General features: G+C 41.7%; 1 long non-coding RNA gene and 1 pseudogene across 1 annotated transcript; both read left to right on the top strand.

The window, feature by feature from the left end:
• Nucleotides 1-11497, top strand: part of LOC129393132 (ribosome biogenesis protein BMS1 homolog) — a 37138-nt pseudogene extending 25641 nt beyond the window's left edge.
• Nucleotides 11498-11646: 149 nt separating this feature from the next.
• On the top strand, nucleotides 11647-23980 carry LOC134731098 (uncharacterized). Its single transcript, XR_010113183.1, has 3 exons — nucleotides 11647-12633; nucleotides 22710-22802; nucleotides 23118-23980. It is a non-coding gene; the product is annotated as an uncharacterized LOC134731098 (long non-coding RNA).
• The last annotated feature ends 906 nt before the right edge of the window (nucleotides 23981-24886 follow it).

Below are 24886 nucleotides of genomic sequence, written 5' to 3'. Positions count from 1 at the left end.
TACACACATTCAAGAGATTTTTTTTAAATTATTAATTCTTCTTTAGTCCCTTTTCTGCTGCCAATTCTTTATAATAGGCTCATTTCTAGTCTCCCAATTGTCAGGGTAGGGGCTTAATAGTAGCTCTACCTCTTTTTCTGAAGTAAGGAAAAGGGTCTTTGTGAGCATAGTCTGTGTGTGTGTGTGTGTGTGTGTGTGTTTTTAATACTTTGAGTTTTAGGGTACATGTGCACAACGTGCAGGTTTGTTACATATGTATACATGTGCCATGTTGGTGTGCTGCATCCATTAACTCGTCATTTACGTTAGGTATATCTCCTAATGCTATCCCTCCCCCCTTCCCCCCACCCCAAAACAGACCCGATGTGTGATGTTCCCCTTCCTGTGTCCATGTGTTCTCATTGTTCAATTACCACCTATGAGTGAGAACATGCGGTGTTTGTTTTTTTGTCCTTGCGATAGCTTGCTGAGAATGATGGTTTCCAGTTTCATCCATGTCCCTACAAAGGATGTGAACTCATAATTTTTATGGCTGCATAGTATTCCATGGTGTATATGTGCCACATTTTCTTAATCCAGTCTATCACTGTTGGACATTTGGGTTGGTTCCAAGTCTTTGCTATTGTGAATAGTGCTGCAATAAACATACGTGTGCATGTGTCTTTATAGCAGCATGATTTATAATCCTTTGGGTATATACCCAGTAATGGGGTGGCTGGGTCAAATGGTATTTCTAGTTCTAGATCCCTGAAGAATCACCACACTGACTTCCACAATGGTTGAACTAGTTTACAGTCCCACCAACAGTGTAAAAGTGTTCCTATTTCTCCACATTCTCTCCAGCACCTGTTGTTTCCTGACTTTTTAATGATCACCATTTTAACTGGTGTGAGATAGTATCTCATTGTGGTTTTGATTTGCATTTCTCTGATGGCCAGTGATGATGAGCATTTTTTCATGTGTCTTTTGGCTGCATAAATGTCTTCTTTTGAGAAGTGTCTGTTCATATCCTTCACCCACTTTTGATGGGGTTTTTTTTTTCTTCTTGTAAATTTGTTTGAGTTCATTGTAGATTCTGGATAATAGCCCTTTGTCAGATGAGTAGACTGCAAAAATTTTCTTCCATTCTGTAAGTTGCCTGTTCACTCTGATGGTAGTTCCTTTTGCTGTGCAGAAGCTCTTTAGTTTAATTAGATCCCATTTGTCAATTTTGGCTTTTGTTGCCATTGATTTTGGTGTTTTAGACATGAAGTCCTTGCCCACGCCTATGTCCTGAATGGTGTTGCCTAGGTTTTCTTCTAGGGCTTTTATGGTTTTAGGTCTAACATTTAAGTCTTTAATCCATCTTGAATTAATTTTTGTATTAGGTGTAAGGAAGGGATCCAGTTTCAGCTTTCTCCATATGGCTAGCCAGTTTTCCCAGCACCATTTATTAAATAGGGAATCCTTTCCCCATTTCTTGTTTTTGTCAGGCTTGTCAAAGATCAGATAGTTGTAAATAAGCGGCATTATTTCTAAGGGCTGTGTTCTGTTCCATTGGTCTATATCTCTGTTTTGGTACCAGTACCATGCTGTTTTGGTTACTGTAGCCTTGTAGTATAATTTGAAGTCAGGTAGTGTGATGCCTCCAGCTTTGTTCTTTTGGCTTAGGATTGACTTGGCAATGCAGGCTCTTTTTTGGTTCCATATGAACTTTAAAGTAGTTTTTTCCAATTCTGTGAAGAAAGTCATTGGTAGCTTGATGGGGATGGCATTGAATCTATAAATTACCTTGGGCAGTATGGCCATTTTCACAGTATTGATTCTTCCTACCCATGAGCATGGAATGTTCTTCTATTTGTTGGTATCCTCTTTTATTTCATTGAGCAGTGGTTTGTAGTTCTCCTTGAAGAGGTCCTTCATGTCTCTTGTCAGTTGGATTCCTAGGTATTTTATTCTCTTTGAAGTAATTGTGAATGGGAGTTCACTCCTGATTTGGCTCTCTGTTTGTCTGTTATTGGCATATAAGAATGCTTGTGATTTTTGCACATGGATTTTGTATCCTGAGACTTTGCTGAAGTTGCCTATCAGCTTAAGGAGATTTTGAGCTGAGATGATGGGGTTTTCTAGATATACAATCATGTCAACTGCAAACAGGGACAATTTGACTTCCTCTTTTCCTAATTGAATACCCTTTATTTCCTTCTTCTGCCTGATTGCCCTGGTCAGAACTTCCAACACTATGTTGAATAGGAGTGGTGAGAGAGGGCAACCCTGTCTTGTGCCAGTTTTCAAAGGGAATTCTTCCAGTTTTTGCCCATTCATCATGATATTGGCTGTGGGTTTGTCATAGATAGCTCTTACTATTTTGAGATACATCCCATCAATACATAATTTATTGAGAGTTTTTAGCATGAAGCGTTGTTGAATTTTGTCAAAGGCCTTTTCTGCATCTATTGAGATTATCCTGTAGTTTTTGTCTTTGGTTCTGTTTATATGCTGGATTACGTTTATTGATTTGCATATGTTGAACCAGCCTTGCATCCTAGGGATGAAGCCCACTTGATCATGGTGGATAAGCTTTTTGATGTGCTGCTGGATTTGGTTTGCCAGTATTTTATTCAGGATTTTTGCATTGATGTTCATCAGGGATATTGGTCTGAAATTCTCTTTTTTGGTTGTGTCTCTGCCAGGCTTTGGTATCAGGATGATGCTGGCCTCATCAAATGAATTAGGGAGGATTCCCTCTTTTTCTATTGGAGTAGTTTCAGAAGGAATGGTACCAGCTCCTCCTTGTACCTTTGGTAGAATTCCACTGTGAATCCATCTGGTCCTGGACTTTTTTTGGTTGGTTAGCTATTAATTTTTGCCTCAATTTCAGAGCCTGTTATTGGTCTATTCAGAGATTCAGCTTCTTCCTGGTTTAGTCTTGGGAGAGTGTATGTGTCCAGGAATTTATCCATTTCTTCTAGATTTTCTAGTTTATTTGCGTAGAGGTGTTTATAGTATTCTCTGATGGTAGTTTGTATTTCTGTGGGATCGATGGTGATATCCCCTTTATCATTTTTTATTGTGTCTATTTGATTCTTCTCTCTTTTTCTCTTTATTAGTCTTGCTAGCAGTCTACCAATTTTGTTGATCATTTCAAAAAACCAGCTCCTGGATTGATTAATTTTTTGAAGGGTTTTTTGTGTCTCTATTTCCTTCAGTTCTGCTCGGATTTCAGTTATTTCTTGCCTTCTGCTAGCTTTTGAATGTGTTTGCTCTTGGTTTTCTAGTTCTTTTAATTGTGATGTTAGGGTGTCAATTTTGGATCTTTCCTGCTTTCTCCTGTGGGCATTTAGTGCTATAAATTTCCCTCTACACACTGCTTTGAATATGTTCCAGAGATTCTGGTATGTTGTGTCTTTGTTCTCGTTGGTTTCAAAGAACATCTTTATTTCTGCCTTCATTTCGTTATGTACCCAGTAGTCATTCAGGATCAGGTTGTTCAGTTTCCATGTAGTTGAGCAGTTTTGAGTGAGTTTCTTAATCCTGAGTTCTAGTTTGATTGCACTGTGGTCTGAGAGACAGTTTGTTATAATTTCTGTTCTTTTACATTTGCTGAGGAGAGCTTTACTTCCAAGTATGTGGTCAATTTTGGAATAGGTGTGGTGTAGTGCTGAAAAAAATGTATATTCTGTTGATTTGGAGTGGAGAGTTCTGTAGATGTCTATTAGGTCTGCTTGGTGCAGAGCTGAGTTCAATTCCTGGGTATCCTTGTTGACTTTCTGTCTCGTTGATCTGTCTAGTGTTGACAGTGGGGTGTTAAAGTCTCCCATTATTATTGTGTGGGAGTCTAAGTCTCTTTGTAGGTCACTCAGGACTTGCTTTATGAATCTTGGTGCTCCTGTATTGGGTGCATATACATTTAGGATAGTTAGCTCTTCTTGTTGAATTCATCCGTTTACCATTATGTAATGGCCTTCTTTGTCTCTTTTGATCTTTGTTGGTTTAAAGTCCGTTTTATCAGAGACTAGGATTGCAACCCCTGCCTTTTTTTGTTTTCCATTTGCTTGGTAGATCTTCCTCCGTCCTTTTATTTTGAGCCTATGTGTGTCTCTGCATGTGAGATGGGTTTCCTGAATACAGCACACTGATGGGTCTTGACTCTTTATCCAATTTGCCAGTCTGTGTCTTTTAATTGGAGCATTTAGTCCATTTACATTTAAGGTTAATATTATGTGTGAATTTGGTCCTGTCATTATGATGTTAGCTGGTGATTTTGCTCGTTAGTTGATGCAGTTTCTTCCTAGTTTCAATGGTCTTTACATTTTGGCATGATTTTGCAGTGACTGGTACCAGTTGTGCCTTTCCATGTTTAGTGCTTCCTTCAGGAGCTCTTTTAGGGCAGGCCTGGTGTGACAAAATCGGTCAGCATTTGCTTGTCTGTAAAGTATTTTATTTCTCCTTCACTTATGAAGCTTAGTTTGGCTGGATATGAAATTCTGGGTTGAAAATTCTTTTCTTTAAGAATGTTGAATATTGGCCCCCACTCTCTTCTGGCTTGTAGAGTTTCTGCCGAGAGATCTGCTGTTAGTCTGATGGGCTTCCCTTTGTGGGTAACCCAACCTTTCTCTCTGGCTGCCCTTAACGTTGTTTCCTTCTTTTCAACTTTGGTGAATCTGACAATTATGTGTCTTGGAGTTGCTCTTCTTGAGGAGTATCTTTGTGGCGTTCTCTGTATTTCCTGAATCTGAATGTTGGCCTGCCTTGCTAGATTGGGGAAGTTCTCCTGGATAATATCCTGCAGAGTGTTTCCAACTTGGTTCCATTCTCCCTGTCACTTTCAGGTACACCAATCAGATGCAGATTTGGTCTTTTCACATAGTCCCATATTTCCTGGAGGCTTTGTTCGTTTCTTTTTATTCTTTTTTCTCTAAACTTCCCTTATCACTTCATTTCATTCATTTCATCTTCCATCACTGATACCCTTTCTTCCAGTTGATCGCATCGGCTCCTGAGGCTTCTGCATTCTTCACATAGTTCTCGAGCCTTGGCTTTCAGCTCCATCAGCTCCTTTAAGGACTTCTCTGCATTGGTTATTCTAGTTATACATTCATCTAAATTTTTTTCAAAGTTTTTAACTTCTTTGCCTTTGGTTTGAATTTCTTCCTGTAGCTCGGAGTAGTTTGATCGTCTGAAGCCTTCTCTCAACTCGTCAAAGTCATTCTCTGTCCAGCTTTGTTCCATTGCTGGTGAGGAACTGCGTTCCTTTGGAGGAGGAGAGGCACTCTGCTTTTTAGAGTTTCCAGTTTTTCTGCTCTGTTTTTTCGCCATCTTTGTGGTTTTATCTACTTTTGGTCTTTGATGATGGTGATGTACAGATGGGTTTTTGGTGTGGATGTCCTTTCTGTTTGTTAGTTTTCCTTCTAACAGACAAGACCCTCAGCTGCAGGTCTGTTGGAGTTTGCTAGAGGTCCACTCCAGACCCTGTTTGCCTGGGTATCAGCAGTGGTGTCTGCAGAACCCCGGATTTTTGTGATCCGCGAATGCTGCTGTCTGATCATTCCTCTGGAAGTTTTGTCTCAGAGGAGTACCTGGCCGTGTGAGGTGTCAGTCTGCCCCTACTGGGGGGTGCCTCCCAGTTAGGCTGCTCGGGGGTCAGGGGTCAGGGACCCACTTGAGGAGGCAGTCTGCCCATTCTCAGATCTCCAGCTGCATGCTGGGAGAACCACTGCTCTCCTCAAAGCTGTCAGACAGGGACATTTAAGTCTGCAGAGGTTACTGCTTTTTGTTTGTCTGTGCCCTGCCCCCAGAGGTGGAGCCTACAGAGGCAGGCAGGCCTCCTTGAGCTGTGGTGGGCTCCACGCAGTTCGAGCTTCCCGGCTGCTTTGTTTACCTAAGCAAGCCTGGGCAATGGCAGGCACCCCTCCCCCAGCCTCGCTGCCACCTTGCAGTTTGATCTTAGACTGCTATGCTAGCAATCAGCAAGACTCCGTGGGCATAGGACCCTCCCAGCCAGGTGTGGGATATAATCTCCTGGTGCCCTGTTTCCTAAGCCTGTCAGAAAAGTGCAGTATTCAGGTGGGAGTGGCCCGATTTTCCGGGTGCCCTCTGTCACCCCTTTCCTTGAGCAGGAAAGGGAACTCCCTGACCCCTTGCACTTCCCGAGTGAGACAATGCCTCGCCCTGCTTAGGCTGGTGCACGGTGCGCTGCACCCACTGTCCTGCACCCACTGTCTGGCACTCCCTAATGAGATGAACCCGGTACCTCAGATGGAAATGCAGAAATCACCCGTCTTCTGCGTCGCTCACACTGGGAGCTGTAGACCGGAGTTGTTCCTATTCGGCCATCTTGGCTCCTCCCTCTAAATGTATTTTTGTAACTGTTAACCTTTCCCTCTTTGTCCCTCCCTCCCTGCTCCCCTTCCCAGCCTCTTAACTATTATTGAGAGAGATGCCTATGTAAATCTTTTTAAGATTTTCAAAAGGAGCACACACATTTGGTAAAGCACTCTAACTGTAATGCAGGGTACATACAATGCGCATTTTCTTTTTCCTTGCTCTAACTGCTGGTCTCTCAGGTCCCTGCAGAGTGGTATCCTTCCAGATACATACAAACACACATGCCACCCTTTAAAAACAGAAATGGTAGCTTATTTTACACACTGTTCTATGCTTTGCTTTTTTTGTGTAATATATCTTGGAGGCATATGATCAGTAAGTACTGTAGCTCTGCCTCCTTCTTTTTAATATAATATTCCATTCTGTAGATGTACCATAATTTATTTAGCCTAGCTTATGTTGATTGCTCTGCTCTGGGTTGTCAAAGCCTCCTGAGTATGGCAAAGGCACAAATAATACTTGGATTTGGGTGTGTACGTGCGTGTGTAGATTATGGAAGTAACACTGGCTTAGATGACAAAGATTGGCAGCTGAGGGACTGTTTGCTCCCTGTTCTTCCTGACCCTACAACCAGCTGCTTGCCCCTTGGCACTCTGTGGCATCAGATGTGGTGTGAGGATATTCCACCTGTTCTTTGAGCTGGTCCAGTGTTGCTGGAGAGCTCTGCTTGCTTCCTCGGTCCGCAGTGGCAGCTGTGCTTTCCTACAAGCCCAACTTCATGTATTCTGTGGTTTCGGGTTTTGAATGTTTCCTAGTTTAATCAAAGGTGGGCATTTCTGTTTCCATTTTGTGTTATTTTCAGTTATCCATGGAAAGATAAGAACAGAACTATCTTTAATATTAAAACTAGAAGTTTTCAGGAATCAGTTCTGAAATTATTTTGCATCTTTGTAGTGTCTTAAATTTTAAAAATTGGTCTTATCTGCTTATATTTTCTTATAGACTACCATTCATCATAATCTTACTGTTTTTTGACTTAATTGTAAACTGGTAGCTATTTAAAAAAATTTCTGAGCAATTGAGTTATACAAATTAACATACAAGATAGAGGTTTCCACTGCATACTTCCCAGCAAAAAACAGATTTTTTTTTTCTGTGAGGAGATTGAATGAAGAGGTTGGTTTTCTGTACCTATTTAATATATTTCATTGATTATCCCTTTCTTCCCATTCTTTGGATGTCAGAGACCTGTTATTTGGCTTAAAAATACATTACAGAAAACTTCATTTCTTTAAATTAGGATTTCTTAGGTAAGGGCCAGGTTAGACCCTGCCTTTTCTGAGTTACTTCTCATGCGTTAGAATTCTTAAAATGGATGTTTATATCCTAGTGGCCTTGTCTTATGGTTGCCTTTTAGAGCAAGTCAGAGGGTGGTGGTTTCTCTGTCTGGGTGATGCCTGTGTAGTCATTTGATTTAGTCTGGAGTGGGACTTTTCTGTCAAGGGCCAGATAGTGAATATTTTCAGCTTTGTGGATCATATCTTCTGCAGCTACTTAGCTCTGCAGTTGTAGTGCACAGGCGGCCATAGACAATATGTAAATGAATTAATGTGGCTATGTTCCAATAAAACTTTAGTTACAAACACAGGTGATGGGCTGGATTTGGCCCGTGGGCTAGTTGCCAACCCCTAGTGTAGGTGGTCTGTTTTGGTAGTTTCTTCGAGAAATAATGTGTTGTGCTTGTAGGTACTGATGCTTATAGATGCCAGCTTTGGGTTTGAAATGGAAATGTTTGAGTTTCTAAACATCTGTCAAGCACATGGCTTTCCTAAAATTCTGGGGGTTCTCACCCACCTCGACTCCTTCAAGCATAACAAGCAACTGAAGAAGACAAAGAAGCGATTAAAACACAGGTTCTGGACAGAAGTTTACCAGGTAGGAAAAGAAATAATTGTTAGAAACTAACAGTATAATCCTTTTAAAGTAGACTGAAGAGGCTGGGCACAGTGGCTCACGCCTGTAATCCCAGCACTTTGGGAGGCAGAGGCGGGTGGATCACTTGAGGCCAGGAGTTTCGAGCTCAGGGCAATATGGCCAAACCCCGTCTCTACTCAAAAGGCAAAAATTAGTTGGGTGTGGTGGCATGCACCTGTAATCCCAGCTACTAGGGAGGCTGAGATGTGAGAATTGCTCAAAGCTGGGAGGCAGAGGGTGGAGTGAGCTGAGAGTGCACCACTGCACTCCAGCCTGGGTGACAGAGTGAGACTCCATCTCAAACAAACAAACAAACAAACAAAAAGACTGAAGAGACATTACTAAACATCTCTCTAGGAATTGCCTCCTGAATTCCCTTTGTGTATGTGTTCCCAGTCTCTGGAAGGTTTCCCTCAAGAAAGTGGTTATTCTGGGCCTCTTGGTGTATCTCATTTGTCTCCGTACCTGCTGCACCAGGCAATGTCTGGGTGTTTTGGAGTCGGGACTTAATAGAGTATATCAGAAGTTTCTCCCAGTTACAGGACCAGGCACTGCCCCTTCCTTTCCATACTGCTGTGGTCCATCGGACACAGAACCATTTCTGTGCTCAGAGGCCTCACCTCCCTCTCCTCACCATACTTAGATGGATGCCCCTGCTCGGCTGCAGAGCAGTCTGCCTCTGTGGGATTCTATTAAGTCCTGAAAGAAGCCAGCAAGGCTCTGGAAGCCTCAGGACAGTGGCTTTGCTGGAAGTCTCCCTTCTTAGGATTGCTTCTTGTTTAGAGCTTTTATTTTGTTGCAGTATTGATGAGAATTTAATTGAAATTTAATTTTTAATTTTCCTTTAATGTTTAGGGTGTCAAGCTGTTCTACCCTTCTGGAATGGTGCATGGAGAATATCAAAACCAAGAAATCCACAATCTGGGCCATTTTATTACAGTTATGAAGTTTAGGCCTCTCACATGGCAAACTTCTCACCCTTATATCCCTGCAGACAGGTAAAAAGTGATTGTAAACTTTTTCTTCCTGGGCCATATATTTCAAAGCTAAAAAAGCTAGAAAAAGAACAGTGATAGGATTTATTTTGTGCCTATTTGAATAGTGGGGGTAGAAGTGTAGTTGATGGAAAATGTCTACTTATATCATTGCTCAAAGATGCTGTGCCTTTGGGAGTAAATAAATTGTGAGATGTTTAGGAAAATGGGAGGACTTGGAAGCATTTAAGGCTACAGGATGTGGCCCCATCCTACGTTCAGCCTCAGTTTTCAGTGATGCTGCCTTCCTGCCCGGGTGCTTGAGTCCTTTGTGTGTGCCTTCAGTTTCCTTGCTTTGTGCTTTTCTTTGTGCTGTGGTTTTCTCAGCCTGGAATACCCTTTTTCCACCTGCCAGAATCCAAGCCACAGTACAAATCCCAGAGCACAGGCTCACCCTCTTCCAGAAAGGGTTTTTCTGAATATGTTCTTCACTCTTCCCCGACCCCAAGTGGGTGTCATCTCCCTGTCTGGTGTCTTACAGAATGAATGTCACTTTCAGCCTAGAGACACAGTTGTGTGCCTGCCCCTTTTCCTCTGCTGGATGGTGAATGGTGTTCCTTATTTCTGCATTTTCTTCTTTTCTAAACGACATGCTTAGTGGACAAGAGTGTGATGAGTCATTGACACATGAAAGGAGGTATAGGAACTTTTGGCATTCATTTCTGCTGTATGATTGAGTTTATTTTTCTAGGATGCAAGGTTTGACAAACCCAGAGGATATCCGGACAAAATGTGACCGGCAGGTGTCACTTTATGGTTATTTAAGAGGAGCGCACTTGAAAAATAAAGCCAAATTCACATGCCAGGTATTCTCTTGTCGTAGAACATACTAGAATTACACATTGGATTCTTGGGATGCCTTCATTTCTCAGGAAAACTGAAAAATGACCAAACAAGGGAAGATGGCCTTGCTGGAGGTTTTAAAAGTAAGCCAGCTATGTGTAGGCCTGCAAAGGTGTTACCGAATCCCTCTTCTCTGACCTCTTGTCTTGTAGCTAGAGGGCCACTGTTCCAGTGTGGCACAATGCCCTTCTTTAGGATCATGGTTTAAGCCCTTGGACTGTGCATCGTTTTTAACATGCCTGTCAACAGTAGATACTTACTGACTTCTTATCAGTTGAAGCTGGCTTTTTGGATCCTGTCTTCCAGGGGTAGAAGATTTTGCAATGAGTGACGTCAGTTTCCTCCCAGACCCTTGTGCTCTTCCTAAACAACAAAAGCGCTGTTTAATTAAGGAGCAGCTGGTATATGTGCCTCTTTCTGGAGTTGAGGGTGTGCTGTATGACAAAGATGCTGTCTATGTTGACCTTGGTGGCAGCCACGGTTTTCAGTGAGGCGGGAGTCATTGTGCTGAACTCTCATTATTCTTTCCGAATCTATCTTTTAATTAAAAAAAGTAATGTACTCAGCTTTTATTTATTGAAGATTTTCTCTTGTACTTATAATAAAGGCCCAAATGCATATTGTCAATATGTAGAATAAAAAGAATACCATTTTTTCATTGTACCAAACAGAAGAGTCCTGTCCTCCATGCCTCCTTGATCTGTGGCCCCAGCGCGATCACTGCTGCCAGTGTGGCACTTGCACGGCTTATTTCTATTTCTACAAAATCAGTGTGCTTTCCAGCTCTCGTTTGTCTTTTTCTTTTTCTCATTCACAGTGGTCTCCTCATTATTTTAAAGTGGATTTCCAATATTTATTTCTTAGTTCTGTAGTTGAATTTTATTGGGTTAAAAGCAGGGTTGTTTAAAAATGTTAGAAAAGCTAGCATTATTGTAGCACTGGAACTGAGGTTTTTCTAGCTAGGTGTTTAGGTTATCATGTTATATACTCACTGAGCTTTGGAAAAGTTTAATGGAGATGTGGATCCATTTCAAGCTTTGTTATAAGGATTTTCTTCTCTGATGTTTGTGGCATTAAGAAAGGTCCTCAGGAAATGTGTCTAAGATAATTTTGAGAAACTGAGTGAAACCAGTGTCTCTCCAGGATCTTTGTGCTTTCCTCACGTGCCCTTTCTTGGTGGCCTTGACAGGACAAGGTGGGGCTCACCCATGAGCTGGTCCAGAGTCTCATCTCCACCTACTCCACCATTGATGCCAAGATGGCTTCAAGTCAAGTGATGCTGCTTTCCAATTCCAAACCACTTGGGTCAGAGGCTATAGATAATCGAGGGCAAGTCTGCTTTTTTTCTATTTTTAATAAACAGATATATTACAGAAGATCATATCACCCATAATCCTGCCATCATAACACATTTTGGTGGGATTCATTCTATGTCATTTTGTTTTTCTTTGTGTGTGCATGTGTCTCTGAGGGCTCTTCACTTACCTGACATTACAAGGGAGTCTTATCTTGAAAAAAAATACAGGATGCATTTTTCAACAGACTTCAAATATTCCTCAAATACCACGCCATCTTCCATAGGTTGCTTTTTTGGTTTTTCAGAGACCTGAGGCCACTTGGCTTTCTTTTGATGGCCAAAACACTAGAGCAGAGTCAGGGAGTTTGTGGCTGTCCAGAAGCCACATGCCTTGTCTCTGAAAGTTTTATTTAGATTATGTTGTATTATCTCCCATGGGTAGGTTTCCACTTATGTGTGGCTTATGTGAATTATTTTTCAGTCTGGGTTGGGAATTTGTATACCTTTATGCTTAGTGGATGTTTGCAAAACACTGATTTTGTTGTATTGATTTATGACTCCCAGTAAAATTTATCTGAAAATTTTGAGATAACGTAGTATGTAATTTGTTACAATGTGCATAAACTACCTACCACAGTGCCTGACATAATGAGTGTTATTAGCTATTTTCATTTTTGCATATCCTTCTAGTCATCCTTGTCTACAAGAATACTCTCTTCTAATATAGCTACAGGTAAAATACATAATTTTATTTCTATATTCTGAGGATTTTTTTTCTATACAGTCTTTATGTAATCATGATTTTATTGTTACCAGTGTTTTTTTGTTATTGTGGTTTCTTTGTTTTTGTTTTTGTTTTGAGATAAGGTCTCACTTTGTCTCCCAGGCTGGAGTGCAGTGGCATGATCTTGGCTCACTGCAGCCTTAAACTCCCAGGCTCAAGTGATCCTCCTGCTTCAGCCCCGCAAGTAGCTAGGACTACAGGAGTGCACCACCACTCCCGGCTATTTTTTTTTGTTCTGTTCTAGGGACGAGTTCTCACTATGTTGCCTAGGCTGGTCTCGAACTCCTGGGCTCAAGCAATCCTCCTGACTTGGCCTCCCAAAATCCTGGGATTACATATGTGAGCCACTATGCCTGGCCTGTTATTCCTGTATTCTAACTTATCCATCTCTTATGGTATGATTTTTAGTTTTTTCTAATTTATGTTTTCATACTTTTATCTATTGTGCTATGTTAAAAAGCTTCATATAGTTTTCTTTCATCCAGTGATTTTAGCCCCCTGATAATCTTCTCTATCAGTTATGGCACTGGTGACTCAAAATGGATGTTATTCCTCTGTCATTCCTTCTAAGTTTGTTACCTGGCATTTTTAACAAAGAGCTTTCTCTTCTCCCCTTTGTTTCAGCATCACTGCTGACTAATGCACTTGCGTTTTATTCCATGGGTTATTTTCCATCACTGTCATTGTTCTTTCTGATGTCTATGCTGTCCCAGATTCAGCTGCGGGAGCCTTCAGCCTGTCTCCTGTGTCCCTTCAACTGTCTCTGTTAGTCTTTGAGCATTTCTTACTTTCTAACAGAACCAGAGGATCCAGGCTCATTTTGTCCTCTTCCTGCCTTGGGCCTGGACTCAGCCATTTCTCTTAAGGATCATGCATTTTTAGCTTAGAAATTAATCAGCTTTCCAGAAGATCTACAAAACCCTAACTCCCCTTTTGAGCAATTTTTTTCTAAAATTAGATTTTTTTTTAAGGGTTATTCCTTTATTCTCTCTATAAGTTCTTTTGAAGTGTGGTGTTAGGGAACCATGCCTGAGTTTCCTTATTAACTCTTCCAGTGTTTATCAGATCATTTTTTCCCTACGCTATGTCATCTTAAACATCTTAAGCAATTCATTGACATTTTCTGTATCTTTGTATTTTCATTGACTATATTGCCACTTCTAGATTAGCTGATTAATGTACAAATTGAATTATTTTGCATATCCTTGGTGATATAGGCTGTTGATGCCAAAGGAGGAAAAACAAATGGACTTGAAAACTGGCGAATGCGTCAGAAAGCCATTTTTGGAGATGATTCTGCGCAAACGTCTTCTCTCCTTTCTTGATCTCTTAATTTTTTTTTCTTACCCAAATATATACCAGCTGATTTTGTCTTTCTAGAAGATCCAAGATCTTTGGTTTAGAGATATATTCTCTTAATGTTAACTGGTATTAGAATACTCTTTTCTGTATTTTATTTCAATGCATTTTAAAAATAGAAATGATTGTGTTTTCTTTTAACTTGTGAAGTAGAGCATGGCATACAAATTGTGTATTCTCATTATTTCAAAAAATTTCCTTCTTAGTGTACAAGTTGTATTCAGCACATAAAGTCCATCCAGCTTTGTTGTAGATGCAGTGTGATTATTACATGTTGATAAGGTGTGAATTGGAGATGGGATCCAAAAGTACTGTACTTATTGTAATTTTTAAGCTAATTGTAGATTTGGTGGTGAATATTTTACTACTGCAAAATGAAGACAGCATTTCATCAGAAGTTGTTTTATGGTCTTTCAGGCATTTTATTTTATGTCTTTGGTGCTTTTTGCCCATGAAGTATCTCTTTTGTGTGTTTGTGTGTATGTGTACTGATTTGCTGTAAATTTCACAGTGCTCATTGTCAGGGATCATCAGAATCAGGCCTAGGTAGAGAGCTGAGCAGTACTCTCAGTATGTCTCTGTGTCCTGGTTGCCACATATCTCTGTTGTTTATTTATAAATTGGAGAACTCTCTGATGTGTAACAAAGGTTGGATAGATCAGAGACAATTGGAAGACGAATCCTCTACTCTATTGTCACCTCTTCTTTTTCTATTCACACATATCAGATAGAGACATGCGTGTTGTAAATTATTTTGTCAGAATGAAAGGCTGGCAGATTAAATGATTTCTTCTCTTTTTGCTGTACTTGATATCGATCTCTTGTTCATTTCTTGATAATATGTTTGGTTATTTTTGTTTTCATTGATTTTAGTGTCAGAGATGGCTTTGGATTCCCCATTCTGTGTGCTCCTGTCTGGCTCCTGAACCCAGCTGGAGAGGTGTGTCAATCCCAACTGGTGAAGTACTAAGAGGAAGCTACACAAAAGGCAGCAAGGTGTTAATAAGTGTACCTCTGACATTTTAACCACCTCTGACTTTTCCATGGAATGGACAAGTAGTAGTCTCTGTCAGAGCTATGTTTTAAAGGAAAAAAAGAAACCTGAGGTCATAAACTGTTCATTAATTTATGCTGTTATTTTGTGTTTACTCAACTCATTTATATTGACTTGTAAATTAGTAATTTATGAACTACTATTCATCAATTCATTGCCTACATGTCAGCAAACAAGTTTTCTTCTTAATAAAGAATCCGGTGGCTGGGCACAATGGTTCACACCTGTAATCTCAGCATGTTGGGAGGGCAAGGCAGGAGCATTCCTTGAGGCCAAGAGTTCAAGACCTGCCTGGGCAACATAGCAAGATTTCATCTCTACAAAAAAAATGAAAACATTGGCTGGGCATGGTGGCTCATTCCTATAGTTCAGGCTACTCAGGAGCCTGAGGTAGGAGGATCACTTGAACCCAGGAGTTTGAGGCTGCAGTGAGCTATGATCCTAACACTGCTCTCCAGCCTGGATGACACACCAAGAGACCATCTCTTCAAAAAAGGAATCTAGGGGCATCAGTGTGTGCACACAGCATGGCTTGTGAATGTGGAAGTGCCTGTGTGCATAGTTGTGCTCAAGAATGTGTTGATGATTATATCTTCTCAGCATGAAAAAAAGTTTTTTTTTTTTTTTTTGAGATGGAGTCTTGCTCTGTCACCAGACTGGAGTGCAGTAGTGCTATCTCGGCTCACTGCAACCTCTGCCTCCCAGGTTCAAGTGATTCTCCTGCCTCAGTCTCCTGAGTAGCTGGGACTACAGGCACACACCACCACTCCTGGCTAATTTTTTGTATTTTAGTAGAGATGGGGTTTCACCATGTGGGCCAGGATGGTCTTGATTCCCTGACCTCGTGATCGGCCCACCTAGGCCTCCCAAAATGCTGGGATTACAGGTATGAGCCACCGTGCCTGGCCTGAAGTTCACATTTATAAAGATCTCTCTACATCTTAGATTTGATTCTTCCTTTAAATATTTTTCTCATTGACATTTGAAAGCAACTGAAGAATGAAGAATTTTCATAACTCCATAAAAGGAGAATTATGACATCATCTACTGTTTCTTTCTCTTGTCTCATAAATCTAAACCATCAACCTGCTTATTTTTGTATACTGTCACACTGTGTATTCCCTGCATTGAATGCCTTTCTATTGACATTGTCTGTAAAAATTGTGGGAAGTTTTCTGCACCCTAAATTTTCTGTTATGGGGATTAAATATCCACTATCCATGTTTTTCCAAGTCTTACATCAGAAAGGGTAAATAGAGCCCTCACAGCAGCCTGTTGTTTGTCCTGCAATTGTGTTTCCATCACATTACACAAAGCCTTTTTGTCTTCATGGTTGTACCCTGCTAATAAGTTTTTTTTAATTATGTAATATGTGTATATACAAATACCTATATGTATGTGTGTACACATACAGATGATATCTACTGAGATTATGTATGCATGAACTATAGAATTAACTTGTCATTTTAAGAAAGTAAATTATTTTGTAAAGATAAATCTCATGTTTAAGAAGGGGAATTACAATTGAATCATTTAGGGATGCCTCAGCCTAAACATAATATGGAAAAAGCCATAACCAAAAGTCATTTTAGAGTACTGCTAGGTTACTCAACCTATCATCACATTTAATTAAAATGTCAGCTTGAACCATGGCCAGTCGATTTTTGTTAATATGTTATTTAAATCAACTTGTGAAGTCTTCATTTTAGATATAGAATTTGTGTTAATGAACTGGAAAATAACATTCTATTGCTTGGAACATGTGTTAAAGCCTAAATATTTATGACTTTGTAAAAGAAGAAAACCAGCTGGTGATCAGTTGGCATTAGTATATAAGGATGTACTCATATTTGGTAATAGCCATTTTTTTCTAACTATAGTAAGGGAGTTGGGAATGGGAGGCAGAAACAGGGACACAGATATATAAAAAATCGTAGACAAAACTGTATTGAGTTCTGAGTATGGTTCTGTGATCCATGGTTCAGTTTGAGAGGTTCCTGTGTCCCTTATGAGAAGGGACAGGAAAGCCAGGAGGACAGGAGTATGTTTGGGCCTGTGCCTGTGCTTCCACCACAGAAGTCAGCAGCTCTACCTTTCTCTTTTCTCCTCTTTATCTAATAATTGTTTCCTCTTCAAATTTGGGAAATGAGCTTAATCAAAGATTTGTTGTGTTTTTTGTATGTTTGTTTTTGAAATGTGGCCTCAGTGTGTTTGCCCAGGCTGATCTTAAACTCCCGGGCTCAAGTGATCCTCCCTCTCAGCGTCCTGTGTAGCTGGGACTACAGGCAAGTGCCACCACACCCAGCTAAGTTAATGCTAATGTGTAGTTTATCTGATTCAGTTTTGAAGGGTAGGATATATATAGATAGTTATGTTGAGTGTGTGGTGGGGGGGTAGTGTTTGTGTGTGTGTGTGTGTGTGTGTGTGTGTGTATATATTTATATATTACTAGTCCATTGCTGCTACAACAAACTACCAGTATGTCAGGGCATAAAACAAATTTATTACACTCCTGTATGTCAGAGTGTGATGTGGATCTCACTGGGCTAAAATCTAGGTGGTGGAAAGGCTACCTTCATCTCTAGAGGCTCTAGGGGATCTTTTTTCTCACCTTTTCCACATTCTGGAGTCTGCCTGCATTTTTTGGCTTTGGGCTCTTCTCCACTCTCACCATTAGCAACCTTGCATCCCATGGACCCTTCTTCTGTGGCCACATGTCTCTGTGGCTCTTTCCTTCCCCCTTCTCTTCCACTGTTAAGGACTTATGTGCTTACTTAGTCCTGAATGGAGACACCGTCATCATCCACATGAGCCCACTGTCCTAATCCGTACAGGCTGCTACAAGGAAATGCATTAGACCAGGTAGCTTATAAATAACAGAACTTTGTTTCTCACAGTCCTGGAGGCTGAGAAGTGCAAGATCAAGGTGCTGGCAGTCTTGGTGTCTGGTGAAGGCCTGCTTTCTCATAGAGGCTTCCTTCTTGCTGTGTCTTCGCATGGTGAGAGGAACAAACAAGCTCCCTTGTGCCTTTAATAAGGTGCTAATCCCAGTCATGAGGTCAGAGTCTCCCCTAAGGCTTAACCTCCTAATACCATCACCTTGAGGGTTAGGATTTTAACACATGAACATTGACGGAACACAACGCTCATTCCATAGCACCAGGGTAGTCTCCTCATGTCAAGGTCTTTACCTGAATCACATGCATGATGTACCGTTTTCATGTAAGGTTCTAGGAATCTGTGGACATCTTTGGGGGGCCATTATTTTGCCGATCACATATTACATATATTTTAATATTCTAGACTAGTATGAAAACAATGCCACTTCCATTGCTTTATATATGTATATATATACACATTGTCTAATGCTATAATTAAAAAAAAGTTGTAGACACAAATATACCCATTTAAAAAAAATTTTTTTTTGCTATTTTACTTCATACTGCCAACTCCTTTTTCCTGAAACTGATTCAACTCTGGAATTCTTTTTTGCTATTAGTTTTATTTTATTGAAATATTCATGAATGAGCATACACTTGTATATGGATTTAAAATTCACAGTAATGTTCTCATGAATTCATCTGTGAATAACATTTTATAGACAAAATGTCTGCACTAGGACAAGAGAAAGATGTATAATTCCCTTGTTCTAAGGTACCGCCATTCATTGTTATTATTTTAAAATACGAGTGTCGACTGATGTTAAAACACAAAATGGGGCCGGGAGTGGTGGCTCTCGCCTGTAATCCCAACACTTTGGGAGACCGAGGTGGGTGGATCACCTGAGGTCAGGAGTTTGAGACCAGCCTGGCCAACATGGTGAAACCCTGTCTCTACTAAAAATACAAAAATTAGCTGGGCATGTGTTGCACGCCCGTAATCTTAGCTACCCGGGAGACTGAGTCAGGAGAATCACTGGAACCTGGGAGGCGGAGGCTGCAGTGAGCCAAGATCATACCAGTGCACTCCAGCCTGGGTGACAGAGCGAGACTCTGTTCTTCCCCCAACAACCCCCCCCCAAAAAAAAACACAAAAAGGGATAATTGGCTAGGCACAGTGGCTCACGCCTGTAATCCCAGCACTTTGGGAGGCCGAGGTGGATGGATCACCTGAGACCGGGAGTTTGAGACCAGCCTGACCAACATGGAAAAACCCCATCTCTACTAAAAATACAAAAATTAGCTGGGCATGGTGGCACATGCCTGTAATCCCAGCTACTCAGGAGGCTGAGGCAGGAGAATTGCTTGACTCTGGGAGGTGGAGGTTGCTGTGAGCCAAGATCGCACCATTGCACTCTAGCCTGGGCAATAACAGCAAAACTCCATCTCAAAAAAAAAAAAAACAGATTTTTAACTGGGCAGTGGAATTGAAAATCATTTTTAAAAATATCCAAAATACCTAAGGAACTTGTATAAATAAACAGGAAAAAAAAAGGGAAAAACATCAAGAAGCCCACAGAAAAGCAGATTTGTAAATGGGCAATGGATTTGAATAGACATTTAGCCATAGAAGGCATCCAGTTGGTGAAAAGGCATACGGAAAGGTGCTCAGCATCACTGATTATCAGGAAAATGAAAATGAAAACCGCCATGACTGGTTTAGACCATATCGGCATGCATGAAAGTTTTCAGACCTCCAGTTGTTGGGAGTGGCTGAGGAGACTGGGGAGCTTCTGTCTGAGTTGGAAGAGTGGAGTCTCAACAAGAACCAGTGTATCCCGGACATGTGTGCGCCCTGGAGTGTTCATGGCTGGATGCCTTGTCTACCTGTGCCTTACAGAGTGACACCATTGTGGTGTCGTCGATCAGAGGGGCAGGAGGCTTTCCGAGGGAGTGGGAAGTGGTGGGGCTTGGTTTGTTTGCCCATGGATGACAGCAAAAGTGAGTTGGCTTCCCAAGAACTTTTACCAGTAGCCTGTTTTGCTACAATTCTAGATCCAGACTGGGGTCCCAAGGCATCATAGCCCACAGCTTCTTAGCAAGTGCATGTTCAGTTGGATCCCCCAGCTCAGCCTGGGTCATCTCCACCTTCTGCCTCTTGGGCCATACATAGCTCAGCTCTGTACTGAGCCATCATCCCATGGTGAGCAAGACCCCACTCTTGGTCTTCAGTCTCTTTCCCTGCAGCATGCAATCAAGGTGGTGGCTGGAAGGGGCCAAGGAGCCACATGTCACAGTGCCCTGCTGCCTGAACAAGGACCAGAGGCCTGTGGAACACATGGCTCTCAGATTTCTCCCATTTGATGACTCATCAGCTGCCCCCACATGGCTTTCTAGCTCACAGCAGATCTAGCCTTCTCTGAGCAGTGAAGATGGGATGTTTTATGGTCATTTTCCCTGGTGTGCAGAGCCCAAGTGGAGTTCTTCAGCACACCCTACACCATCCCCTCACTAACACCCCCACCTGTCCAGTCTTACCTGCCTTCATATCAAAAGCACTCAGTTAACCCAGAGGGCTTCAGCCCTGCCCTGCCTGACTTTCTAGGAAACCCCTCTCTCCACCCACCCTAATCAGACACTGTCTGAAGGTTCCCCCTCATCATTTTAAAAGGAAGAGAAATTTTTCTGACACAGAGGTTCTGGTGAAGTGGCCAGCTCCCACATCACAGGGTGATGGTGGTTTGGACTGGACCAGGATCAGACAGTGCTGTCCTGGGGCTGGCCATCTGATAAGGGGCTCCAGAAAGGACAGTGATGGACCCCTGGGAGGCTTTCTGCTCTCCTGATCACAGGTTTTTGGTGAGAGGACCTATTGGCCACTAGGGTGTCTGCGGGTGTGTGTATGTGTGTGTGTGTGTGTGTGTGTGTGTGATGTGTGCTTACTTGGAGTGACTTCTTTCAGCATGAAGCCCACTGTTTTGCTGAATGTATCTCACTGTTTCCTGAAACTCAGTACATTCAGCTGGCTTAAGGGTCCTGGGGCCTCGCTGTGTCATATTTGCACAAGCCTAGTGTCTGTGCAGACTGTACACTGGAGTTCAGTTGTAAGACCCTTTTGATCCCTTATTCTGTTCCTGTAATAGAAAAGCCATTTCACTCAATGGAATAGAAACCCAGATCTAATGGAGAGACGTTCTAATCTGCCATACACTGGGGCAGTGGCCAGTGATTTGGACTTTGTGGCACAGATGGAAATTTCCAGGTTCTCTAGGTGGTAGGCAGAGGCCTCCCTTTTTAAGAAACTCCCCCACTCCACCCCTGCCAATGAGGACGTTGCTTAGAGGTATTTCTATCAGTGTTGAGTAGAAGAGATCATTTCTTGGTGTTGAATTTCAGGTAAGGATGCCAGCTTCTGCATATCAGGGTGGTGATGTTTGGGCTGTGACAGGTCTAGACAGCAGTCTGAAAGGGGGCTCAAGGAAGTAGCTGTGAAAGGCCCCTGGGATGTTTTCTGCTCCCCTTTCTGCAAATCCCCTGGAGGGAGATCCTGTTAGTCACTACGGGATGTGTGTGTGTGTGTGTGTGTGTGTGTGTGTGTTCATCACTTGTTGCTTGGGGGTGGGAAGAGAAAACAACAACCTACAGAATCCATAGTTCTCAGTTCATCTCCCATCCTAGACCAATCATGGCCTAACATCCTTAGCTACCGATGGCAGAGAAGACTCTGCCCATTTGTGTTCATGTGGCCTTGGATGTTGGCAGATTCAGATTGGTGCCCCAGGCATCTGTGCCTGTAACTGCAGTTTCAGCGGGCTCAGGACCAGGCTAAAGGGCCTCCAAGCTTCCTCCAGTTTCCTGGTGCATGCATGTGCAATATGCTCCCCTGGCCTGGGTCTTTCCTGCCGCTTCTTGCCAGTTGGGTCAGAACTAGCTTATTAACCAGTTTTTTTTTTTCTGAGCTTTAATCGAACTAGCTCCAACTAGTTGGAGACTTGAAAAGGGCTACATGATAGTTATAGATTTTTAAAGATATATTATTATTTTAGAGTAGTTTTGAGTGTACAGCAAAATGGAGTGCAGAGTCCAGAGATCTCATATGCCCTCAATTCCTGTATACTCTCGGGTCACTCCACCAACAACCTCCTACACCAGAGCCACTTTGAAACATTAGAAAATATATTTGAGCATTCAGAAATGTATAAACTAGGCAGCCCCAGACTGCAAGCAGCTCAGAGTTCCAACAGAGAGGCTTAGGGAGGGTGGGGGAAGAATTTTATATGGTGAATGTGGAAGAAAAAGAAAATACTTGATTGGGTAAAGTGGAGCAGTGGCCTCATTTGGAACATTACAGTGGAAGGTCTCTAGTTAGATGTTAGTTGGTGGTTTCTGATTGGTTAAGCTTAAGTTTCCTTTTATTATTTACACTGAGTCAAGTTTTGGGTTATTTAAGGAGGAATTGAGTGCACTGCAGCCACCTCAGCCTCATGGCCACCTGTTTATTTGATTATTTTTAACAGAGAAGATCCTTTTAAAAATATCTGTTACCCTGGCTGGCGTGCAGTGACGTGATCACGGCTCACTGCAGCCACAACCTTCCAGCTCAGGTAATCCTCCCTCCTCAGTGCTCCCCACCCTGAGTAGCTGGGACTACAGGCATGTGCCACCACACCACCATGCTAGGCTAATGGTTTGTATTTGTTTGAGAGATGCAGTTTACCTAAGTTGCTTAGGCTTCTTTTGAACTCTTAGACTCAAATAATCTGCCTGCATTGGTCTCCCCAAGTGCTGGAATTACAGGCCATCTAAATCTTTCATCTCAGATTTGCCTTGTGACAAAAGGAGGGGTAATTTTTCTGACATGATGAGGCAGAGAAAGGTGAGGTGGGTGCATCCTGTGCATATGATTTTCTCAGGTGATGGGAATATGGTTGGCTCTTGCCTAATGGGATATATTTTCTCTTTGAATGATTTGGCAAGATATCAGATGAGAGAAGTTGAATAAATGTTAGAAGAACATAGAAAAAATAGGTTATACACGATGGGTTTCTGAAGAAATGATGTCATTGGAGAAACAAAACTTTTATTGATTTCTGGAAACATTTAGGGCCAATTTTTTGTGTAAGTAATTTGAATTTATGATGATATCTCTGAACACTTTTTGATATTTTTTCTGGTTCAGGTGAGTGGTGTCATTGAGCAAACACAAAGTCGGGCTCATCCAAGGATGAGATTTTGCCAGAGAAAGGACGAGCAGCAAGTCAGGGAGCTTAAGGTAATTATGAGAAAGTGACTATCTAAAATTGCTTAGGTAGAAGGAGACAGATTGGATTTTTGTGTGTTTGGTATTTGGGATAAGAGGGATGTGGGTGTGTACTTGACATGGGTTGTTTATTCTCTCTCTCTTTTTTTTTTTTTTGAGAGGGAGTCTCACTCTGTTGCCCAGGCTGGAGTGCTGTGGCACAGTCTTGGCTCACTGCAACCTCTGCCTCCCAGGTTCAAGGGATTCTCCTGCCTCAGCCTCCCGAGTAGCTGGGATTACAGGCGCCTGCCACCACGCCCGGCTAATATTTGTGATTTTTTTTTTTAGTGGAGACGAGGTTTCACTATGTAGGCGAAGCTGGTCTCGAACTCCTGACCTCAGATGATCCACCCGCCTCAGCCTCCCAAAGTGCTGGGATTACAGGCGTGAGCCACCGCGCCTGGCCTGTTTATTCTCTTAAGAGAGAAAATGAGGGGATTAATGGACTGTAGTTCTGAACAAGGTGGAAAACTCTTAAAGTGGAAGTATTGGGGTGAGTGCTCTGACATGCTAGGATGGTGCAGTCAGTCCCTTCACCCAGAAATCAGTAGAATGTTAGCAGTTCTGACTCAAACCTTGTGAAAAACAGGTGGTGGAAAGGAAATCCCTCACAGCAACTGGCACCATAATCAAGACAATGTTTGCAGAATAAATGGAGTTACCTGCTTTCAGCCCCGGGTCGTAGCTATTGTCTGCCCTGCTGATATGTGATAATAATTTGTGATCCTGTTGTCTTAAAATGGGGTCACTCATCTCCAGTAGAATTAAGTCCACAGTGAAGTTGTCCCCCCATCCCCAAAGAGATAAACATATATGAATGAACTCACGTGATAACAACTACTGCTGCCTGGGATCATGAGAGACCTGAAATGAACTGATAGGAAGTGAAAAGTGGCTGAGATGATGAGAATAGACCCATCTGCAGAGGATCATAAAACCAGCAAAGACAAGATCTTGTCTAAGATGCCTTCACAAACTTTGTCCATGAGAACTCTTAAGGATTTCACCAGACCTGTTGGCTGCTGCTGTGATCTCTGCCCAAGAGGAGCCTCTGACCAACATCCAAAGGGCTTCTGGACCCACTGGACTCCTCTGGAGGTACCTTGGTCTCCCGATCCATGGCTGTGTTTTTTTACTCCCTTTATCGCTGCCTGTGTGTAGAATGATAATTGCACAATTGATAGTGTGAAGACCTCTTGATAAATGGTAAATCTGAGCATATGTATTTGGCTGACATGTCATTGTGAAACCTCACAGCTTCAGTCAGTGTCAACGCAGCTAGGGAGCATGTGCCTAATGCACATATCACTGGGCATAGTCTACAGGCACCTAATAACTCAGGTACCTTAACAGTCACTAATGAGTGTCTCTCCAAGGACTAAACAATGGAAGACTGTAGAAGATGCTATTCATTAAGATATCTCAAGAATATGGAAGACACTTATTCGCTTCTCATGGGACAGGACTTTATAGGGCACCTGAAAAAACTCCCATGAAAAATCACTTTTACAAAATGTCAAGTTATGATATCCAAGATGAAACCAATGAGTCACAACATTCACATAATACACTGTACAACCCTGATCTCTTGACTGTCATCAAATGTTTCTTACCTCTAAACCAAAGTTTCATTTTATAATTTAATTTTTCTCATTTTTTCTGTTCTCTTAGCTTAAGAAAAGATCATTACAAACTTTTTGTAAGTTTTTCATATATGCTTGCAAAGGGTTGTAAAACTTTATTGTGATTATTCTTGCTTTAAGCTGAAACTTCCCTAATCTTTCTTTAGAGATTGTGGCATAGCATGTTAGTTTCTTTTCCATATCCAATTGTTTTCTGTAATGAATACAGAAATACAGGCACTATCTTGTAACTTTAAATAGACATCATCTCAAGTCTACAAGAATTATCCAAAATGGTATTTAATGACATTTCTAGGTCTTCAGACACTATTAATGCAGATTGTAGCCTCTAGGTCCTGAAGATTTTACTAGATGCTGGTTACTGAATCTGAGCTTTCTTGAATTATTTTTCCTTCCACTGTGGTTTCCTGAATT

This window comes from Pan paniscus, chromosome 8 (assembly GCF_029289425.2).
Source record: "Pan paniscus chromosome 8, NHGRI_mPanPan1-v2.0_pri, whole genome shotgun sequence".
Taxonomy (NCBI): Eukaryota; Metazoa; Chordata; class Mammalia; order Primates; family Hominidae; genus Pan; species Pan paniscus.
Note: the sequence above shows the minus strand (reverse complement) of the source record. Positions and strands in the feature narration are given on the sequence as shown.